The 21,763-nt window shown below is 45.1% G+C and overlaps 1 protein-coding gene across 2 annotated transcripts in view; it reads right to left on the reverse strand.

Annotated features, from left to right (window-relative positions):
- LOC139395846 (ribonucleases P/MRP protein subunit POP1-like) overlaps positions 1-21,763 on the reverse strand; it is a 57,884-nt gene that overhangs the window by 15,677 nt on the left and 20,444 nt on the right. The window lies entirely within an intron of this gene.

Genomic DNA, 21,763 nt, shown 5'->3' on the forward strand with positions numbered 1-21,763 from the left:
GGTTACTACTTTAGTTACCTCTCCTCTATCTACCTGGAGAGGAGAGGGTTACTACTTTAGTTACCTCTCCTCTATCTACCTGGAGAGGGTTACTACTTTAGTTACCTCTCCTCTATCTACCTGGAGAGGAGAGGGTTACTACTTTAGTTACCTCTCCTCTATCTACCTGGAGAGGGTTACTATTTTAGTTACCTCTCCTCTACCTACCTGGAGAGGGTTACTACTTTAGTTACCTCTCCTCTATCTACCTGGAGAGGAGAGGGTTACTACTTTAGTTACCTCTCCTCTATCTACCTGGAGAGGGTTACTACTTTAGTTACCTCTCCTCTATCTACCTGGAGAGGGTTACTACTTTAGTTACCTCTCCTCTATCTACCTGGAGAGGGTTACTACTTTAGTTACCTCTCCTCTATCTACCTGGAGAGGAGAGGGTTACTACTTTAGTTACCTCTCCTCTACCTACCTGGAGAGGGTTACTACTTTAGTTACCTCTCCTCTATCTACCTGGAGAGGAGAGGGTTACTACTTTAGTTACCTCTCCTCTATCTACCTGGAGAGGAGAGGGTTACTACTTTAGTTACCTCTCCTCTATCTACCTGGAGAGGGTTACTACTTTAGTTACCTCTCCTCTATCTACCTGGAGAGGGTTACTACTTTAGTTACCTCTCCTCTATCTACCTGGAGAGGAGAGGGTTACTACTTTAGTTACCTCTCCTCTATCTACCTGGAGAGGAGAGGGTTACTACTTTAGTTACCTCTCCTCTATCTACCTGGAGAGGGTTACTACTTTAGTTACCTCTCCTCTACCTACCTGGAGAGGGTTACTACTTTAGTTACCTCTCCTCTACCTACCTGGAGAGGAGAGGGTTACTACTTTAGTTACCTCTCCTCTATCTACCTGGAGAGGATTACTACTTTAGTTACCTCTCCTCTATCTACCTGGAGAGGATTACTACTTTAGTTACCTCTCCTCTATCTACCTGGAGAGGGTTACTACTTTAGTTACCTCTCCTCTATCTACCTGGAGAGGGTTACTACTTTAGTTACCTCTCCTCTATCTACCTGGAGAGGGTTACTACTTTAGTTACCTCTCCTCTATCTACCTGGAGAGGGTTACTACTTTAGTTACCTCTCCTCTATCTACCTGGAGAGGGTTACTACTTTAGTTACCTCTCCTCTATCTACCTGGAGAGGAGAGGGTTACTACTTTAGTTACCTCTCCTCTACCTACCTGGAGAGGAGAGGGTTACTACTTTAGTTACCTCTCCTCTATCTACCTGGAGAAGAGAGGGTTACTACTTTAGTTACCTCTCCTCTATCTACCTGGAGAGGGTTACTACGTTAGTTACCTCTCCTCTATCTACCTGGAGAGGGTTACTACGTTAGTTACCTCTCCTCTATCTACCTGGAGAGGAGAGGGTTACTACTTTAGTTACCTCTCCTCTATCTACCTGGAGAGGAGAGGGTTACTACTTTAGTTACCTCTCCTCTATCTACCTGGAGAGGGTTACTACTTTAGTTACCTCTCCTCTATCTACCTGGAGAGGAGAGGGTTACTACTTTAGTTACCTCTCCTCTATCTACCTGGAGAGGGTTACTACTTTAGTTACCTCTCCTCTATTTACCTGGAGAGGGTTACTACTTTAGTTACCTCTCCTCTACCTACCTGGAGAGGAGAGGGTTACTACTTTAGTTACCTCTCCTCTATCTACCTGGAGAGGAGAGGGTTACTACTTTAGTTACCTCTCCTCTATCTACCTGGAGAGGGTTACTACGTTAGTTACCTCTCCTCTATCTACCTGGAGAGGGTTACTACGTTAGTTACCTCTCCTCTATCTACCTGGAGAGGAGAGGGTTACTACTTTAGTTACCTCTCCTCTATCTACCTGGAGAGGAGAGGGTTACTACTTTAGTTACCTCTCCTCTATCTACCTGGAGAGGGTTACTACTTTAGTTACCTCTCCTCTATCTACCTGGAGAGGAGAGGGTTACTACTTTAGTTACCTCTCCTCTATCTACCTGGAGAGGAGAGGGTTACTACTTTAGTTACCTCTCCTCTATCTACCTGGAGAGGAGAGGGTTACTACTTTAGTTACCTCTCCTCTATCTACCTGGAGAGGGTTACTACGTTAGTTACCTCTCCTCTATCTACCTGGAGAGGGTTACTACGTTAGTTACCTCTCCTCTATCTACCTGGAGAGGAGAGGGTTACTACTTTAGTTACCTCTCCTCTATCTACCTGGAGAGGGTTACTACTTTAGTTACCTCTCCTCTATTTACCTGGAGAGGGTTACTACTTTAGTTACCTCTCCTCTATCTACCTGGAGAGGAGAGGGTTACTACTTTAGTTACCTCTCCTCTACCTACCTGGAGAGGAGAGGGTTACTACTTTAGTTACCTCTCCTCTATCTACCTGGAGAGGAGAGGGTTACTACTTTAGTTACCTCTCCTCTATCTACCTGGAGAGGGTTACTACGTTAGTTACCTCTCCTCTATCTACCTGGAGAGGGTTACTACGTTAGTTACCTCTCCTCTATCTACCTGGAGAGGAGAGGGTTACTACTTTAGTTACCTCTCCTCTATCTACCTGGAGAGGAGAGGGTTACTACTTTAGTTACCTCTCCTCTATCTACCTGGAGAGGAGAGGGTTACTACTTTAGTTACCTCTCCTCTATCTACCTGGAGAGGAGAGGGTTACTACTTTAGTTACCTCTCCTCTATCTACCTGGAGAGGAGAGGGTTACTACTTTAGTTACCTCTCCTCTATCTACCTGGAGAGGGTTACTACGTTAGTTACCTCTCCTCTATCTACCTGGAGAGGGTTACTACGTTAGTTACCTCTCCTCTATCTACCTGGAGAGGGTTACTACTTTAGTTACCTCTCCTCTATCTACCTGGAGAGGAGAGGGTTACTACTTTAGTTACCTCTCCTCTATCTACCTGGAGAGGAGAGGGTTACTACTTTAGTTACCTCTCCTCTATCTACCTGGAGAGGGTTACTACTTTAGTTACCTCTCCTCTATCTACCTGGAGAGGGTTACTACTTTAGTTACCTCTCCTCTATCTACCTGGAGAGGGTTACTACTTTAGTTACCTCTCCTCTATCTACCTGGAGAGGAGAGGGTTACTACTTTAGTTACCTCTCCTCTATCTACCTGGAGAGGAGAGGGTTACTACTTTAGTTACCTCTCCTCTATCTACCTGGAGAGGGTTACTACTTTAGTTACCTCTCCTCTATCTACCTGGAGAGGGTTACTACTTTAGTTACCTCTCCTCTACCTACCTGGAGAGGGTTACTACTTTAGTTACCTCTCCTCTATCTACCTGGAGAGGAGAGGGTTACTACTTTAGTTACCTCTCCTCTATCTACCTGGAGAGGAGAGGGTTACTACTTTAGTTACCTCTCCTCTATCTACCTGGAGAGGGTTACTACTTTAGTTACCTCTCCTCTATCTACCTGGAGAGGGTTACTACTTTAGTTACCTCTCCTCTATCTACCTGGAGAGGAGAGGGTTACTACTTTAGTTACCTCTCCTCTATCTACCTGGAGAGGGTTACTACTTTAGTTACCTCTCCTCTATCTACCTGGAGAGGGTTACTACTTTAGTTACCTCTCCTCTATCTACCTGGAGAGGAGAGGGTTACTACTTTAGTTACCTCTCCTCTATCTACCTGGAGAGGAGAGGGTTACTACTTTAGTTACCTCTCCTCTATCTACCTGGAGAGGGTTACTACTTTAGTTACCTCTCCTCTATCTACCTGGAGAGGAGAGGGTTACTACTTTAGTTACCTCTCCTCTATCTACCTGGAGAGGAGAGGGTTACTACTTTAGTTACCTCTCCTCTATCTACCTGGAGAGGGTTACTACTTTAGTTACCTCTCCTCTATCTACCTGGAGAGGGTTACTACTTTAGTTACCTCTCCTCTATCTACCTGGAGAGGGTTACTACTTTAGTTACCTCTCCTCTATCTACCTGGAGAGGGTTACTACTTTAGTTACCTCTCCTCTATCTACCTGGAGAGGGTTACTACTTTAGTTACCTCTCCTCTATCTACCTGGAGAGGAGAGGGTTACTACTTTAGTTACCTCTCCTCTATCTACCTGGAGAGGAGAGGGTTACTACTTTAGTTACCTCTCCTCTATCTACCTGGAGAGGAGAGGGTTACTACTTTAGTTACCTCTCCTCTATCTACCTGGAGAGGGTTACTACGTTAGTTACCTCTCCTCTATCTACCTGGAGAGGGTTACTACGTTAGTTACCTCTCCTCTATCTACCTGGAGAGGAGAGGGTTACTACTTTAGTTACCTCTCCTCTATCTACCTGGAGAGGAGAGGGTTACTACTTTAGTTACCTCTCCTCTATCTACCTGGAGAGGAGAGGGTTACTACTTTAGTTACCTCTCCTCTATCTACCTGGAGAGGAGAGGGTTACTACTTTAGTTACCTCTCCTCTATCTACCTGGAGAGGAGAGGGTTACTACTTTAGTTACCTCTCCTCTATCTACCTGGAGAGGGTTACTACGTTAGTTACCTCTCCTCTATCTACCTGGAGAGGGTTACTACGTTAGTTACCTCTCCTCTATCTACCTGGAGAGGGTTACTACTTTAGTTACCTCTCCTCTATCTACCTGGAGAGGGTTACTACTTTAGTTACCTCTCCTCTATCTACCTGGAGAGGAGAGGGTTACTACTTTAGTTACCTCTCCTCTATCTACCTGGAGAGGGTTACTACTTTAGTTACCTCTCCTCTATCTACCTGGAGAGGGTTACTACTTTAGTTACCTCTCCTCTATCTACCTGGAGAGGGTTACTACTTTAGTTACCTCTCCTCTATCTACCTGGAGAGGAGAGGGTTACTACTTTAGTTACCTCTCCTCTATCTACCTGGAGAGGAGAGGGTTACTACTTTAGTTACCTCTCCTCTATCTACCTGGAGAGGGTTACTACTTTAGTTACCTCTCCTCTACCTACCTGGAGAGGGTTACTACTTTAGTTACCTCTCCTCTATCTACCTGGAGAGGGTTACTACTTTAGTTACCTCTCCTCTATCTACCTGGAGAGGGTTACTACTTTAGTTACCTCTCCTCTATCTACCTGGAGAGGGTTACTACTTTAGTTACCTCTCCTCTATCTACCTGGAGAGGAGAGGGTTACTACTTTAGTTACCTCTCCTCTATCTACCTGGAGAGGAGAGGGTTACTACTTTAGTTACCTCTCCTCTATCTACCTGGAGAGGAGAGGGTTACTACTTTAGTTACCTCTCCTCTATCTACCTGGAGAGGGTTACTACTTTAGTTACCTCTCCTCTATCTACCTGGAGAGGGTTACTACTTTAGTTACCTCTCCTCTATCTACCTGGAGAGGGTTACTACTTTAGTTACCTCTCCTCTATCTACCTGGAGAGGGTTACTACTTTAGTTACCTCTCCTCTATCTACCTGGAGAGGGTTACTACTTTAGTTACCTCTCCTCTATCTACCTGGAGAGGGTTACTACTTTAGTTACCTCTCCTCTATCTACCTGGAGAGGAGAGGGTTACTACTTTAGTTACCTCTCCTCTATCTACCTGGAGAGGAGAGGGTTACTACTTTAGTTACCTCTCCTCTATCTACCTGGAGAGGAGAGGGTTACTACTTTAGTTACCTCTCCTCTATCTACCTGGAGAGGAGAGGGTTACTACTTTAGTTACCTCTCCTCTATCTACCTGGAGAGGAGAGGGTTACTACTTTAGTTACCTCTCCTCTATCTACCTGGAGAGGAGAGGGTTACTACTTTAGTTACCTCTCCTCTATCTACCTGGAGAGGGTTACTACGTTAGTTACCTCTCCTCTATCTACCTGGAGAGGGTTACTACGTTAGTTACCTCTCCTCTATCTACCTGGAGAGGAGAGGGTTACTACTTTAGTTACCTCTCCTCTATCTACCTGGAGAGGGTTACTACTTTAGTTACCTCTCCTCTATCTACCTGGAGAGGAGAGGGTTACTACTTTAGTTACCTCTCCTCTATCTACCTGGAGAGGAGAGGGTTACTACTTTAGTTACCTCTCCTCTATCTACCTGGAGAGGGTTACTACTTTAGTTACCTCTCCTCTATCTACCTGGAGAGGAGAGGGTTACTACTTTAGTTACCTCTCCTCTATCTACCTGGAGAGGGTTACTACTTTAGTTACCTCTCCTCTATCTACCTGGAGAGGGTTACTACTTTAGTTACCTCTCCTCTACCTACCTGGAGAGGGTTACTACTTTAGTTACCTCTCCTCTATCTACCTGGAGAGGAGAGGGTTACTACTTTAGAAACCTCTCCTCTATCTACCTGGAGAGGAGAGGGTTACTACTTTAGTTACCTCTCCTCTATCTACCTGGAGAGGGTTACTACTTTAGTTACCTCTCCTCTATCTACCTGGAGAGGGTTACTACTTTAGTTACCTCTCCTCTATCTACCTGGAGAGGGTTACTACTTTAGTTACCTCTCCTCTATCTACCTGGAGAGGAGAGGGTTACTACTTTAGTTACCTCTCCACTATCTACCTGGAGAGGGTTACTACTTTAGTTACCTCTCCTCTACCTACCTGGAGAGGGTTACTACTTTAGTTACCTCTCCTCTATCTACCTGGAGAGGAGAGGGTTACTACTTTAGTTACCTCTCCTCTATCTACCTGGAGAGGGTTACTACTTTAGTTACCTCTCCTCTATCTACCTGGAGAGGAGAGGGTTACTACTTTAGTTACCTCTCCTCTATCTACCTGGAGAGGAGAGGGTTACTACTTTAGTTACCTCTCCTCTATCTACCTGGAGAGGGTTACTACTTTAGTTACCTCTCCTCTATCTACCTGGAGAGGGTTACTACTTTAGTTACCTCTCCTCTATCTACCTGGAGAGGGTTACTACTTTAGTTACCTCTCCTCTATCTACCTGGAGAGGGTTACTACTTTAGTTACCTCTCCTCTATCTACCTGGAGAGGGTTACTACTTTAGTTACCTCTCCTCTATCTACCTGGAGAGGGTTACTACTTTAGTTACCTCTCCTCTATCTACCTGGAGAGGAGAGGGTTACTACTTTAGTTACCTCTCCTCTATCTACCTGGAGAGGAGAGGGTTACTACTTTAGTTACCTCTCCTCTACCTACCTGGAGAGGAGAGGGTTACTACTTTAGTTACCTCTCCTCTATCTACCTGGAGAGGAGAGGGTTACTACTTTAGTTACCTCTCCTCTATCTACCTGGAGAGGGTTACTACGTTAGTTACCTCTCCTCTATCTACCTGGAGAGGGTTACTACGTTAGTTACCTCTCCTCTATCTACCTGGAGAGGAGAGGGTTACTACTTTAGTTACCTCTCCTCTATCTACCTGGAGAGGAGAGGGTTACTACTTTAGTTACCTCTCCTCTATCTACCTGGAGAGGGTTACTACTTTAGTTACCTCTCCTCTATTTACCTGGAGAGGGTTACTACTTTAGTTACCTCTCCTCTATCTACCTGGAGAGGAGAGGGTTACTACTTTAGTTACCTCTCCTCTATCTACCTGGAGAGGGTTACTACTTGAGTTACCTCTCCTCTACCTACCTGGAGAGGAGAGGGTTACTACTTTAGTTACCTCTCCTCTATCTACCTGGAGAGGAGAGGGTTACTACTTTAGTTACCTCTCCTCTATCTACCTGGAGAGGGTTACTACGTTAGTTACCTCTCCTCTATCTACCTGGAGAGGGTTACTACGTTAGTTACCTCTCCTCTATCTACCTGGAGAGGAGAGGGTTACTACTTTAGTTACCTCTCCTCTATCTACCTGGAGAGGAGAGGGTTACTACTTTAGTTACCTCTCCTCTATCTACCTGGAGAGGGTTACTACTTTAGTTACCTCTCCTCTATCTACCTGGAGAGGAGAGGGTTACTACTTTAGTTACCTCTCCTCTATCTACCTGGAGAGGGTTACTACGTTAGTTACCTCTCCTCTATCTACCTGGAGAGGGTTACTACGTTAGTTACCTCTCCTCTATCTACCTGGAGAGGAGAGGGTTACTACTTTAGTTACCTCTCCTCTATCTACCTGGAGAGGAGAGGGTTACTACTTTAGTTACCTCTCCTCTATCTACCTGGAGAGGGTTACTACGTTAGTTACCTCTCCTCTATCTACCTGGAGAGGGTTACTACGTTAGTTACCTCTCCTCTATCTACCTGGAGAGGGTTACTACTTTAGTTACCTCTCCTCTATCTACCTGGAGAGGGTTACTACTTTAGTTACCTCTCCTCTATCTACCTGGAGAGGAGAGGGTTACTACTTTAGTTACCTCTCCTCTATCTACCTGGAGAGGAGAGGGTTACTACTTTAGTTACCTCTCCTCTATCTACCTGGAGAGGGTTACTACTTTAGTTACCTCTCCTCTATCTACCTGGAGAGGGTTACTACTTTAGTTACCTCTCCTCTATCTACCTGGAGAGGAGAGGGTTACTACTTTAGTTACCTCTCCTCTATCTACCTGGAGAGGAGAGGGTTACTACTTTAGTTACCTCTCCTCTATCTACCTGGAGAGGGTTACTACTTTAGTTACCTCTCCTCTACCTACCTGGAGAGGGTTACTACTTTAGTTACCTCTCCTCTATCTACCTGGAGAGGAGAGGGTTACTACTTTAGTTACCTCTCCTCTATCTACCTGGAGAGGGTTACTACTTTAGTTACCTCTCCTCTATCTACCTGGAGAGGGTTACTACTTTAGTTACCTCTCCTCTATCTACCTGGAGAGGAGAGGGTTACTACTTTAGTTACCTCTCCTCTATCTACCTGGAGAGGGTTACTACTTTAGTTACCTCTCCTCTATCTACCTGGAGAGGGTTACTACTTTAGTTACCTCTCCTCTATCTACCTGGAGAGGGTTACTACTTTAGTTACCTCTCCTCTATCTACCTGGAGAGGGTTACTACTTTAGTTACCTCTCCTCTACCTGGAGAGGGTTACTACTTTAGTTACCTCTCCTCTATCTACCTGGAGAGGGTTACTACTTTAGTTACCTCTCCTCTATCTACCTGGAGAGGGTTACTACTTTAGTTACCTCTCCTCTATCTACCTGGAGAGGGTTACTACTTTAGTTACCTCTCCTCTATCTACCTGGAGAGGAGAGGGTTACTACTTTAGTTACCTCTCCTCTACCTACCTGGAGAGGAGAGGGTTACTACTTTAGTTACCTCTCCTCTATCTACCTGGAGAGGAGAGGGTTACTACTTTAGTTACCTCTCCTCTATCTACCTGGAGAGGGTTACTACGTTAGTTACCTCTCCTCTATCTACCTGGAGAGGAGAGGGTTACTACTTTAGTTACCTCTCCTCTATCTACCTGGAGAGGAGAGGGTTACTACTTTAGTTACCTCTCCTCTATCTACCTGGAGAGGGTTACTACTTTAGTTACCTCTACTCTATCTACCTGGAGAGGAGAGGGTTACTACTTTAGTTACCTCTCCTCTATCTACCTGGAGAGGAGAGGGTTACTACTTTAGTTACCTCTCCTCTATCTACCTGGAGAGGGTTACTACTTTAGTTACCTCTGCTCTATTTACCTGGAGAGGGTTACTACTTTAGTTACCTCTCCTCTATCTACCTGGAGAGGAGAGGGTTACTACTTTAGTTACCTCTCCTCTATCTACCTGGAGAGGGTTACTACTTGAGTTACCTCTCCTCAAACTACCTGGAGAGGAGAGGGTTACTACTTTAGTTACCTCTCCTCTACCTACCTGAAGAGGAGAGGGTTACTACTTTAGTTACCTCTCCTCTATCTACCTGGAGAGGAGAGGGTTACTACTTTAGTTACCTCTCCTCTATCTACCTGGAGAGGGTTACTACGTTAGTTACCTCTCCTCTATCTACCTGGAGAGGGTTACTACGTTAGTTACCTCTCCTCTATCTACCTGGAGAGGAGAGGGTTACTACTTTAGTTACCTCTCCTCTATCTACCTGGAGAGGAGAGGGTTACTACTTTAGTTACCTCTCCTCTATCTACCTGGAGAGGAGAGGGTTACTACTTTAGTTACCTCTCCTCTATCTACCTGGAGAGGGTTACTACTTTAGTTACCTCTCCTCTATCTACCTGGAGAGGGTTACTACTTTAGTTACCTATCCTCTATCTACCTGGAGAGGGTTACTACTTTAGTTACCTCTCCTCTATCTACCTGGAGAGGAGAGGGTTACTACTTTAGTTACCTCTCCTCTATCTACCTGGAGAGGGTTACTACGTTAGTTACCTCTCCTCTATCTACCTGGAGAGGGTTACTACGTTAGTTACCTCTCCTCTATCTACCTGGAGAGGGTTACTACTTTAGTTACCTCTCCTCTATCTACCTGGAGAGGGTTACTACTTTAGTTACCTCTCCTCTATCTACCTGGAGAGGAGAGGGTTACTACTTTAGTTACCTCTCCTCTATCTACCTGGAGAGGAGAGGGTTACTACTTTAGTTACTTCTCCTCTATCTACCTGGAGAGGAGAGGGTTACTACTTTAGTTACCTCTCCTCTATCTACCTGGAGAGGAGAGGGTTACTACTTTAGTTACCTCTCCTCTATCTACCTGGAGAGGGTTACTACTTTAGTTACCTCTCCTCTATCTACCTGGAGAGGGTTACTACTTTAGTTACCTCTCCTCTATCTACCTGGAGAGGGTTACTACTTTAGTTACCTCTCCTCTATCTACCTGGAGAGGGTTACTACTTTAGTTACCTCTCCTCTATCTACCTGGAGAGGGTTACTACTTTAGTTACCTCTCCTCTATCTACCTGGAGAGGAGAGGGTTACTACTTTAGTTACCTCTCCTCTATCTACCTGGAGAGGGTTACTACTTTAGTTACCTCTCCTCTACCTACCTGGAGAGGGTTACTACTTTAGTTACCTCTCCTCTATCTACCTGGAGAGGAGAGGGTTACTACTTTAGTTACCTCTCCTCTATCTACCTGGAGAGGGTTACTACTTTAGTTACCTCTCCTCTATCTACCTGGAGAGGGTTACTACTTTAGTTACCTCTCCTCTATCTACCTGGAGAGGGTTACTACTTTAGTTACCTCTCCTCTATCTACCTGGAGAGGGTTACTACTTTAGTTACCTCTCCTCTATCTACCTGGAGAGGAGAGGGTTACTACTTTAGTTACCTCTCCACTATCTACCTGGAGAGGGTTACTACTTTAGTTACCTCTCCTCTACCTACCTGGAGAGGGTTACTACTTTAGTTACCTCTCCTCTATCTACCTGGAGAGGAGAGGGTTACTACTTTAGTTACCTCTCCTCTATCTACCTGGAGAGGAGAGGGTTACTACTTTAGTTACCTCTCCTCTATCTACCTGGAGAGGGTTACTACTTTAGTTACCTCTCCTCTATCTACCTGGAGAGGAGAGGGTTACTACTTTAGTTACCTCTCCTTTATCTACCTGGAGAGGAGAGGGTTACTACTTTAGTTACCTCTCCTCTATCTACCTGGAGAGGAGAGGGTTACTACTTTAGTTACCTCTCCTCTATCTACCTGGAGAGGGTTACTACTTTAGTTACCTCTCCTCTATCTACCTGGAGAGGGTTACTACTTTAGTTACCTCTCCTCTACCTACCTGGAGAGGGTTACTACTTTAGTTACCTCTCCTCTACCTACCTGGAGAGGAGAGGGTTACTACTTTAGTTACCTCTCCTCTATCTACCTGGAGAGGAGAGGGTTACTACTTTAGTTACCTCTCCTCTATCTACCTGGAGAGGGTTACTACTTTAGTTACCTCTCCTCTATCTACCTGGAGAGGGTTACTACTTTAGTTACCTCTCCTCTATCTACCTGGAGAGGGTTACTACTTTAGTTACCTCTCCTCTATCTACCTGGAGAGGGTTACTACTTTAGTTACCTCTCCTCTATCTACCTGGAGAGGGTTACTACTTTAGTTACCTCTCCTCTACCTACCTGGAGAGGGTTACTACTTTAGTTACCTCTCCTCTACCTACCTGGAGAGGAGAGGGTTACTACTTTAGTTACCTCTCCTCTATCTACCTGGAGAGGAGAGGGTTACTACTTTAGTTACCTCTCCTCTATCTACCTGGAGAGGGTTACTACTTTAGTTACCTCTCCTCTACCTACCTGGAGAGGGTTACTACTTTAGTTACCTCTCCTCTATCTACCTGGAGAGGGTTACTACTTTAGTTACCTCTCCTCTATCTACCTGGAGAGGGTTACTACTTTAGTTACCTCTCCTCTATCTACCTGGAGAGGGTTACTACTTTAGTTACCTCTCCTCTATCTACCTGGAGAGGGTTACTACTTTAGTTACCTCTCCTCTACCTACCTGGAGAGGGTTACTACTTTAGTTACCTCTCCTCTACCTACCTGGAGAGGAGAGGGTTACTACTTTAGTTACCTCTCCTCTATCTACCTGGAGAGGAGAGGGTTACTACTTTAGTTACCTCTCCTCTATCTACCTGGAGAGGAGAGGGTTACTACTTTAGTTACCTCTCCTCTATCTACCTGGAGAGGAGAGGGTTACTACTTTAGTTACCTCTCCTCTATCTACCTGGAGAGGAGAGGGTTACTACTTTAGTTACCTCTCCTCTATCTACCTGGAGAGGGTTACTACTTTAGTTACCTCTCCTCTATAATCCTGGAGAGGGTTACTACTTTAGTTACCTCTCCTCTATCTACCTGGAGAGGGTTACTACTTTAGTTACCTCTCCTCTACCTACCTGGAGAGGAGAGGGTTACTACTTTAGTTACCTCTCCTCTACCTACCTGGAGAGGAGAGGGTTACTACTTTAGTTACCTCTCCTCTACCTATCTGGAGAGGAGAGGGTTACTACTTTAGTTACCTCTCCTCTATCTACCTGGAGAGGAGAGGGTTACTACTTTAGTTACCTCTCCTCTATCTACCTGGAGAGGAGAGGGTTACTACTTTAGTTACCTCTCCTCTATCTACCTGGAGAGGGTTACTACTTTAGTTACCTCTCCTCTACCTACCTGGAGAGGAGAGGGTTACTACTTTAGTTACCTCTCCTCTACCTACCTGGAGAGGAGAGGGTTACTACTTTAGTTACCTCTCCTCTACCTACCTGGACAGGAGAGGGTTACTACTTTAGTTACCTCTCCTCTACCTACCTGGAGAGGAGAGGGTTACTACTTTAGTTACCTCTCCTCTACCTACCTGGAGAGGAGAGGGTTACTACTTTAGTTACCTCTCCTCTATCTACCTGGAGAGGAGAGGGTTACTACTTTAGTTACCTCTCCTCTATCTACCTGGAGAGGGTTACTACTTTAGTTACCTCTCCTCTACCTACCTGGAGAGGAGAGGGTTACTACTTTAGTTACCTCTCCTCTACCTACCTGGAGAGGAGAGGGTTACTACTTTAGTTACCTCTCCTCTACCTACCTGGAGAGGAGAGGGTTACTACTTTAGTTACCTCTCCTCTACCTACCTGGAGAGGAGAGGGTTACTACTTTAGTTACCTCTCCTCTATCTACCTGGAGAGGGTTACTACTTTAGTTACCTCTCCTCTATCTACCTGGAGAGGGTTACTACTTTAGTTACCTCTCCTCTATCTACCTGGAGAGGGTTACTACTTTAGTTACCTCTCCTCTATCTACCTGGAGAGGGTTACTACTTTAGTTACCTCTCCTCTATCTACCTGGAGAGGAGAGGGTTACTACTTTAGTTACCTCTCCTCTATCTACCTGGAGAGGGTTACTACTTTAGTTACCTCTCCTCTATCTACCTGGAGAGGGTTACTACTTTAGTTACCTCTCCTCTACCTACCTGGAGAGGGTTACTACTTTAGTTACCTCTCCTCTATCTACCTGGAGAGGAGAGGGTTACTACTTTAGTTACCTCTCCTCTATCTACCTGGAGAGGAGAGGGTTACTACTTTAGTTACCTCTCCTCTATCTACCTGGAGAGGGTTACTACTTTAGTTACCTCTCCTCTATCTACCTGGAGAGGGTTACTACTTTAGTTACCTCTCCTCTATCTACCTGGAGAGGGTTACTACTTTAGTTACCTCTCCTCTATCTACCTGGAGAGGAGAGGGTTACTACTTTAGTTACCTCTCCACTATCTACCTGGAGAGGGTTACTACTTTAGTTACCTCTCCTCTACCTACCTGGAGAGGGTTACTACTTTAGTTACCTCTCCTCTATCTACCTGGAGAGGAGAGGGTTACTACTTTAGTTACCTCTCCTCTATCTACCTGGAGAGGAGAGGGTTACTACTTTAGTTACCTCTCCTCTATCTACCTGGAGAGGGTTACTACTTTAGTTACCTCTCCTCTATCTACCTGGAGAGGAGAGGGTTACTACTTTAGTTACCTCTCCTCTATCTACCTGGAGAGGAGAGGGTTACTACTTTAGTTACCTCTCCTCTATCTACCTGGAGAGGGTTACTACTTTAGTTACCTCTCCTCTATCTACCTGGAGAGGGTTACTACTTTAGTTACCTCTCCTCTATCTACCTGGAGAGGGTTACTACTTTAGTTACCTCTCCTCTACCTACCTGGAGAGGGTTACTACTTTAGTTACCTCTCCTCTACCTACCTGGAGAGGAGAGGGTTACTACTTTAGTTACCTCTCCTCTATCTACCTGGAGAGGAGAGGGTTACTACTTTAGTTACCTCTCCTCTATCTACCTGGAGAGGGTTACTACTTTAGTTACCTCTCCTCTATCTACCTGGAGAGGGTTACTACTTTAGTTACCTCTCCTCTATCTACCTGGAGAGGGTTACTACTTTAGTTACCTCTCCTCTATCTACCTGGAGAGGGTTACTACTTTAGTTACCTCTCCTCTATCTACCTGGAGAGGGTTACTACTTTAGTTACCTCTCCTCTATCTACCTGGAGAGGGTTACTACTTTAGTTACCTCTCCTCTATCTACCTGGAGAGGGTTACTACTTTAGTTACCTCTCCTCTATCTACCTGGAGAGGGTTACTACTTTAGTTACCTCTCCTCTACCTACCTGGAGAGGAGAGGGTTACTACTTTAGTTACCTCTCCTCTACCTACCTGGAGAGGAGAGGGTTACTACTTTAGTTACCTCTCCTCTATCTACCTGGAGAGGAGAGGGTTACTACTTTACTTACCTCTCCTCTATCTACCTGGAGAGGAGAGGGTTACTACTTTAGTTACCTCTCCTCTATCTACCTGGAGAGGAGAGGGTTACTACTTTAGTTACCTCTCCTCTATCTACCTGGAGAGGGTTACTACTTTAGTTACCTCTCCTCTATCTACCTGGAGAGGGTTACTACTTTAGTTACCTCTCCTCTATCATCCTGGAGAGGGTTACTACTTTAGTTACCTCTCCTCTATCTACCTGGAGAGGGTTACTACTTTAGTTACCTCTCCTCTACCTACCTGGAGAGGAGAGGGTTACTACTTTAGTTACCTCTCCTCTACCTACCTGGAGAGGAGAGGGTTACTACTTTAGTTACCTCTCCTCTACCTATCTGGAGAGGAGAGGGTTACTACTTTAGTTACCTCTCCTCTATCTACCTGGAGAGGAGAGGGTTACTACTTTAGTTACCTCTCCTCTATCTACCTGGAGAGGGTTACTACTTTAGTTACCTCTCCTCTATCTACCTGGAGAGGGTTACTACTTTAGTTACCTCTCCTCTACCTACCTGGAGAGGAGAGGGTTACTACTTTAGTTACCTCTCCTCTACCTACCTGGAGAGGAGAGGGTTACTACTTTAGTTACCTCTCCTCTACCTACCTGGAGAGGAGAGGGTTACTACTTTAGTTACCTCTCCTCTACCTACCTGGAGAGGAGAGGGTTACTACTTTAGTTACCTCTCCTCTACCTACCTGGAGAGGAGAGGGTGACTACTTTAGTTACCTCTCCTCTATCTACCTGGAGAGGAGAGGGTTACTACTTTAGTTACCTCTCCTCTATCTACCTGGAGAGGGTTACTACTTTAGTTACCTCTCCTCTACCTACCTGGAGAGGAGAGGGTTACTACTTTAGTTACCTCTCCTCTACCTACCTGGAGAGGAGAGGGTTACTACTTTAGTTACCTCTCCTCTACCTACCTGGAGAGGAGAGGGTTACTACTTTAGTTACCTCTCCTCTACCTACCTGGAGAGGAGAGGGTTACTACTTTAGTTACCTCTCCTCTACCTACCTGGAGAGGAGAGGGTTACTACTTTAGTTACCTCTCCTCTACCTACCTGGAGAGGAGAGGGTTACTACTAGTTACCTCTCCTCTATCTACCTGGAGAGGAGAGGGTTACTACTTTAGTTACCTCTCCTCTATCTACCTGGAGAGGGTTACTACTTTAGTTACCTCTCCTCTATCTACCTGGAGAGGGTTACTACTTTAGTTACCTCTCCTCTATCTACCTGGAGAGGGTTACTACTTTAGTTACCTCTCCTCTATCTACCTGGAGAGGGTTACTACTTTAGTTACCTCTCCTCTATCTACCTGGAGAGGAGAGGGTTACTACTTTAGTTACCTCTATCTACCTGGAGAGGGTTACTACTTTAGTTACCTCTCCTCTATCTACCTGGAGAGGGTTACTACTTTAGTTACCTCTCCTCTATCTACCTGGAGAGGGTTACTACTTTAGTTACCTCTCCTCTATCTACCTGGAGAGGGTTACTACTTTAGTTACCTCTCCTCTATCTACCTGGAGAGGGTTACTACTTTAGTTACCTCTCCTCTATCTACCTGGAGAGGAGAGGGTTACTACTTTAGTTACTTCTCCTCTATCTACCTGGAGAGGAGAGGGTTACTACTTTAGTTACTTCTCCTCTATCTACCTGGAGAGGAGAGGGTTACTACTTTAGTTACCTCTCCTCTATCTACCTGGAGAGGGTTACTACTTTAGTTACCTCTATCTACCTGGAGAGGAGAGGGTTACTACTTTAGTTACCTCTCCTCTATCTACCTGGAGAGGGTTACTACTTTAGTTACCTCTCCTCTATCTACCTGGAGAGGGTTACTACTTTAGTTACCTCTATCTACCTGGAGAGGAGAGGGTTACTACTTTAGTTACCTCTCCTCTATCTACCTGGAGAGGGTTACTACTTTAGTTACCTCTCCTCTATCTACCTGGAGAGGAGAGGGTTACTACTTTAGTTACCTCTCCTCTACCTACCTGGAGAGGAGAGGGTTACTACTAGTTACCTCTCCTCTATCTACCTGGAGAGGAGAGGGTTACTACTTTAGTTACCTCTCCTCTATCTACCTGGAGAGGGTTACTACTTTAGTTACCTCTCCTCTATCTACCTGGAGAGGGTTACTACTTTAGTTACCTCTCCTCTATCTACCTGGAGAGGGTTACTACTTTAGTTACCTCTCCTCTATCTACCTGGAGAGGGTTACTACTTTAGTTACCTATCCTCTATCTACCTGGAGAGGGTTACTACTTTAGTTACCTCTATCTACCTGGAGAGGGTTACTACTTTAGTTACCTCTCCTCTATCTACCTGGAGAGGGTTACTACTTTAGTTACCTCTCCTCTATCTACCTGGAGAGGAGAGGGTTATTACTTTAGTTACCTCTCCTCTATCTACCTGGAGAGGAGAGGGTTATTACTTTAGTTACCTCTCCTCTATCTACCTGGAGAGGAGAGGGTTACTACTTTAGTTACCTCTCCTCTATCTACCTGGAGAGGAGAGGGTTACTACTTTAGTTACCTCTCCTCTATCTACCTGGAGAGGAGAGGGTTACTACTTTAGTTACCTCTCCTCCATCTACCTGGAGAGGGTTACTACTTTAGTTACCTCTCTATCTACCTGGAGAGGAGAGGGTTACTACTTTAGTTACCTCTACTCTATCTACCTGGAGAGGGTTACTACTTTAGTTACCTCTCCTCTATCTACCTGGAGAGGGTTACTACTTTAGTTACCTCTCCTCTATCTACCTGGAGAGGAGAGGGTTACTACTTTAGTTACCTCTCCTCTATCTACCTGGATAGGGTTAGTACTTTAATTACCTCTCCTCTATCTACCTGGAGAGGGTTACTACTTTAGTTACCTCTCCTCTATCTACCTGGAGAGGAGAGGGTTACTACTTTAGTTACCTCTCCTCTATCTACCTGGAGAGGAGAGGGTTACTACTTTAGTTACCTCTCCTCTACCTACCTGGAGAGGAGAGGGTTACTACTTTAGTTACCTCTCCTCTATCTACCTGGAGAGGAGAGGGTTACTACTTTAGTTACCTCTCCTCTATCTACCTGGAGAGGGTTACTACTTTAGTTACCTCTCTATCTACCTGGAGAGGAGAGGGTTACTACTTTAGTTACCTCTCCTCTATCTACCTGGAGAGGGTTACTACTTTAGTTACCTCTCCTCTATCTACCTGGAGAGGAGAGGGTTACTACTTTAGTTACCTCTATCTACCTGGAGAGGGTTACTACTTTAGTTACCTCTCCTCTATCTACCTGGAGAGGGTTACTACTTTAGTTACCTCTCCTCTATCTACCTGGAGAGGGTTACTACTTTAGTTACCTATCCTCTATCTACCTGGAGAGGGTTACTACTTTAGTTACCTCTCCTCTATCTACCTGGAGAGGGTTACTACTTTAGTTACCTCTCCTCTATCTACCTGGAGAGGGTTACTACTTTAGTTACCTCTCCTCTATCTACCTGGAGAGGAGAGGGTTACTACTTTAGTTACCTCTCCTCTATCTACCTGGAGAGGAGAGGGTTACTACTTTAGTTACCTCTCCTCTATCTACCTGGAGAGGAGAGGGTTACTACTTTAGTTACCTCTCCTCTATCTACCTGGAGAGGAGAGGGTTACTACTTTAGTTACCTCTCCTCTATCTACCTGGAGAGGAGAGGGTTACTACTTTAGTTACCTCTCCTCTATCTACCTGGAGAGGAGAGGGTTACTACTTTAGTTACCTCTCCTCTATCTACCTGGAGAGGGTTACTACTTTAGTTACCTCTCCTCTACCTACCTGGAGAGGAGAGGGTTACTACTTTAGTTACCTCTCCTCTACCTACCTGGAGAGGAGAGGGTTACTACTTTAGTTACCTCTCCTCTACCTACCTGGAGAGGAGAGGGTTACTACTTTAGTTACCTCTCCTCTATCTACCTGGAGAGGGTTACTACTTTAGTTACCTATCCTCTATCTACCTGGAGAGGGTTACTACTTTAGTTACCTCTCCTCTATCTACCTGGAGAGGGTTACTACTTTAGTTACCTCTCCTCTATCTACCTGGAGAGGGTTACTACTTTAGTTACCTCTCCTCTATCTACCTGGAGAGGAGAGGGTTATTACTTTAGTTACCTCTCCTCTATCTACCTGGAGAGGAGAGGGTTATTACTTTAGTTACCTCTCCTCTATCTACCTGGAGAGGAGAGGGTTACTACTTTAGTTACCTCTCCTCTATCTACCTGGAGAGGAGAGGGTTACTACTTTAGTTACCTCTCCTCTATCTACCTGGAGAGGAGAGGGTTACTACTTTAGTTACCTCTCCTCCATCTACCTGGAGAGGGTTACTACTTTAGTTACCTCTCTATCTACCTGGAGAGGAGAGGGTTACTACTTTAGTTACCTCTACTCTATCTACCTGGAGAGGGTTACTACTTTAGTTACCTCTCCTCTATCTACCTGGAGAGGGTTACTACTTTAGTTACCTCTCCTCTATCTACCTGGAGAGGAGAGGGTTACTACTTTAGTTACCTCTCCTCTATCTACCTGGATAGGGTTAGTACTTTAATTACCTCTCCTCTATCTACCTGGAGAGGGTTACTACTTTAGTTACCTCTCCTCTATCTACCTGGAGAGGAGAGGGTTACTACTTTAGTTACCTCTCCTCTATCTACCTGGAGAGGAGAGGGTTACTACTTTAGTTACCTCTCCTCTACCTACCTGGAGAGGAGAGGGTTACTACTTTAGTTACCTCTCCTCTATCTACCTGGAGAGGAGAGGGTTACTACTTTAGTTACCTCTCCTCTATCTACCTGGAGAGGGTTACTACTTTAGTTACCTCTCTATCTACCTGGAGAGGAGAGGGTTACTACTTTAGTTACCTCTCCTCTATCTACCTGGAGAGGGTTACTACTTTAGTTACCTCTCCTCTATCTACCTGGAGAGGGGAGGGTTACTACTTTAGTTACCTCTATCTACCTGGAGAGGGTTACTACTTTAGTTACCTCTCCTCTATCTACCTGGAGAGGGTTACTACTTTAGTTACCTCTCCTCTATCTACCTGGAGAGGGTTACTACTTTAGTTACCTCTCCTCTATCTACCTGGAGAGGGTTACTACTTTAGTTACCTCTCCTCTATCTACCTGGAGAGGAGAGGGTTACTACTTTAGTTACCTCTCCTCTATCTACCTGGAGAGGAGAGGGTTACTACTTTAGTTACCTCTCCTCTATCTACCTGGAGAGGAGAGGGTTACTACTTTAGTTACCTCTCCTCTACCTACCTGGAGAGGAGAGGGTTACTACTTTAGTTACCTCTCCTCTACCTACCTGGAGAGGAGAGGGTTACTACTTTAGTTACCTCTCCTCTACCTACCTGGAGAGGAGAGGGTTACTACTTTAGTTACCTCTCCTCTACCTACCTGGAGAGGAGAGGGTTACTACTTTAGTTACCTCTCCTCTACCTACCTGGAGAGGAGAGGGTTACTACTTTAGTTACCTCTCCTCTACCTACCTGGAGAGGAGAGGGTTACTACTTTAGTTACCTCTCCTCTACCTACCTGGAGAGGAGAGGGTTACTACTTTAGTTACCTCTATCTACCTGGAGAGGGTTACTACTTTAGTTACCTCTCCTCTATCTACCTGGAGAGGAGAGGGTTACTACTTTAGTTACCTCTATCTACCTGGAGAGGGTTACTACTTTAGTTACCTCTCCTCTATCTACCTGGAGAGGGTTACTACTTTAGTTACCTCTCCTCTATCTACCTGGAGAGGGTTACTACTTTAGTTACCTCTCCTCTATCTACCTGGAGAGGGTTACTACTTTAGTTACCTCTCCTCTATCTACCTGGAGAGGAGAGGGTTACTACTTTAGTTACTTCTCCTCTATCTACCTGGAGAGGAGAGGGTTACTACTTTAGTTACTTCTCCTCTATCTACCTGGAGAGGAGAGGGTTACTACTTTAGTTACCTCTCCTCTATCTACCTGGAGAGGAGAGGGTTACTACTTTAGTTACCTCTCCTCTATCTACCTGGAGAGGGTTACTACTTTAGTTACCTCTATCTACCTGGAGAGGAGAGGGTTACTACTTTAGTTACCTCTCCTCTATCTACCTGGAGAGGGTTACTACTTTAGTTACCTCTCCTCTATCTACCTGGAGAGGAGAGGGTTACTACTTTAGTTACCTCTCCTCTATCTACCTGGAGAGGGTTACTACTTTAGTTACCTCTCCTCTATCTACCTGGAGAGGGTTACTACTTTAGTTACCTCTCCTCTATCTACCTGGAGAGGGTTACTACTTTAGTTACCTCTCCTCTATCTACCTGGAGAGGAGAGGGTTACTACTTTAGTTACCTCTCCTCTATCTACCTGGAGAGGAGAGGGTTATTACTTTAGTTACCTCTCCTCTATCTACCTGGAGAGGAGAGGGTTACTACTTTAGTTACCTCTCCTCTATCTACCTGGAGAGGGTTACTACTTTAGTTACCTCTCCTCTACCTACCTGGAGAGGAGAGGGTTACTACTTTAGTTACCTCTCCTCTATCTACCTGGAGAGGGTTACTACTTTAGTTACCTCTCCTCTATCTACCTGGAGAGGAGAGGGTTACTACTTTAGTTACCTCTCCACTATCTACCTGGAGAGGAGAGGGTTACTACTTTAGTTACCTCTCCTCTATCTACCTG

Source organism: Oncorhynchus clarkii, unplaced genomic scaffold (assembly GCF_045791955.1).
Source record: "Oncorhynchus clarkii lewisi isolate Uvic-CL-2024 unplaced genomic scaffold, UVic_Ocla_1.0 unplaced_contig_2543_pilon_pilon, whole genome shotgun sequence".
Lineage (NCBI taxonomy): Eukaryota > Metazoa > Chordata > Actinopteri > Salmoniformes > Salmonidae > Oncorhynchus > Oncorhynchus clarkii.